The following is a 2,416-nucleotide window of genomic DNA, read 5'->3' on the forward strand; positions in this document are numbered from 1 at the left end:
CATGAGTAGGTACCCAAATTTCCATTATATTATTATGACGCATTCCCTTAATAATTTTTGTTCCCACAAATTCCCATACTCAACTAGCATACACAATTCTATCTTAAGCTAACCAAAGATTCAATTTGGGATATATAATTATTTTTTCGCTTAAGGCTAGTAGTGTGGTAAAATACAGAACAAATGGGATTTTTTTAGGCTCAAAGTGGTTAACAAAGGTAATTAAAAAGGGTAGGCTTAATTTGGATAAGTGAGTTTAAACAAATAATGGCCTCAATCACATGCAAGCATATAAACATAATAACTAATGGACATATAGGATGAGACAAAACATAGATTACAATCATAGAGAAGTAAACACACAAGAATAAAATAATTATGGTTAAATAATGTAACCATGCATAAAGGCTCAAATCTTTTCCAGGTTGTGTGTTCTTTAGCTCAAACATCATGTTCCAAATACAACTCAAGCAATTTTATCATAAAAATTTTTGAAAAATTAGTGGAATTTTTGTTCCAAAGATAGGGTCTTAGAAGAAACTTATTGTCTTTTCAATCAAGTAGAACATGCATGTAACTATCCTAACCTATGCAAATTATGCTATTCTATAAAAGAAAGAAAATCTAACTAAAAATATCCTAATTATTGGTGCTAGGGAAGAGAATTTACCTCCGGAAGTCAGGTACTGACCGACCTCCCCACACTTAAGGCTTTGCACCATCCTCGGTGCCATCTGTCAAGAACAATGGTGGGCTGGTGACAGTGTCTCCGCAATTGGGGCCGTCATGGCTCCCGGTGCTGGTGAAGGATGTGGAGTCCGGGGTGTCTGAGTCTTTGCAATCTCCTCTAAGTAGCTCCCTGAGGTGTTTGAATCTTCGGTTGTTGCGGCGCTCTCTCAACTTAGCTTTGCGTTCTTGCCGATCCAACCTTTGGATTATCTGCTGGAGCAATTCATCAGTTGTAGGTGCTTGTGGGGTCGAAGAAGGATTATCTTCAACTGGAGCAGTAGGAAGACTTGTAGTGGCTGCTGGAAGTCTGAGGTATTTCCCGTTAGGGACAAACTGATCATTCCGTGGAAGCATGGCCTTGGTGTCCCCAGCTCTGTAGGAGACTCCAGCTGCTGAGACAAGATCGGAGACCAAGGCGGGAAAAGATAAATTGCCCGCAATTTGTACGTGTCCCATAGCATTCCGAATATGGCGTGAGAGATTCAGAGGTTGGTCTGTAAGGATGCATGGTGGACGAAATTGTGATTCCTTTGTTATTCCATTTTGCAAAATTCATTGCTTTTCATTCCCTAGAAATGGCGCCAAAAACAGGATGCCAATACCATGGTTTCTATATAATTTTTCATAACTTCGCACAGCTAACCAGCAAGTGCACTGGGTCATCCAAGTAATACCTTACGTGAGTAAGGGTCGATCCCACGGAGATTGTTGGTATGAAGCAAGCTATGGTCACCTTGTAAATCTCAGTCAGGAGGATAAAATTATGGAATTTAGAAAATCAAATATGATTAATAGAAATAAACAGAAAATAAAATAGGATAGAAATACTTATGTAAATCAATAGTGGGACTTTCAGATAAGTGTATGGAGATGCTGCGTTCCTCTTGAAACTCTACTTCACTACTCACTCTTCCCTCAATCCTTCTTACTCCTTTCCATGGCAAGCTGTATGTAGGGCATCACTATCATCAATGGCTACTTTTAATCCTCTCGGAAAAATGGTCCTATGCGCTGTCACTGCACGGCTAATCGTCTGGAGGCATCACCCTTGGTTGATAGCTACATCCCATCCTCTCAGTGAAAATGGTCCAAATGCTCTGTCACAGCACGGCTAATCATCTGTCGGTTCTCAATCAGGTTGGAATAGAATCCATTGATTCTTTTGCGTTTGTCATCACGCCCAGCCTTCAGGAGTTTGAAGCTCGTCACAGTCATTCAATACCGGAATCCTACTCAGAATATCACAGACAAGGTTAGACTTTCCGGATTCCCAGGATCCTACTCGGAATACCACAGACAAGGTTAGACTTTCCGGATCCCCATGAATGCCGCCATCTATCTAGCTTATACCACGAAGATTCTGTTGGGGAATCTAAGAGATATGCGCCCGGCCTAAGGTAGAATGGAAGTGGTTGTCAGTCACGCGCGTTCATAGGTGAGAATAATGATGAGTGTCACGGATCATCACATTCATCAAAGTGTTGTGCAACGTATATCTTGGAATAAGAATAAGAGAGAATTGAATGAAAAGTAATAATAATTGTATTGAAACTTGAGGTACAGCAAAGCTCCACACCCTTAATCTATGGTGTGCAGAAACTCCACCGTTGAAAATACATAAGTGAAAGGTTCAGGCATGGACGAATGGCTAGCCCCCAAAACGTGATCAATAGTCTCCTAAGATGAA

This window comes from Arachis stenosperma, chromosome 2 (genome assembly GCF_014773155.1).
Source record: "Arachis stenosperma cultivar V10309 chromosome 2, arast.V10309.gnm1.PFL2, whole genome shotgun sequence".
Classification (NCBI taxonomy): Eukaryota; Viridiplantae; Streptophyta; class Magnoliopsida; order Fabales; family Fabaceae; genus Arachis; species Arachis stenosperma.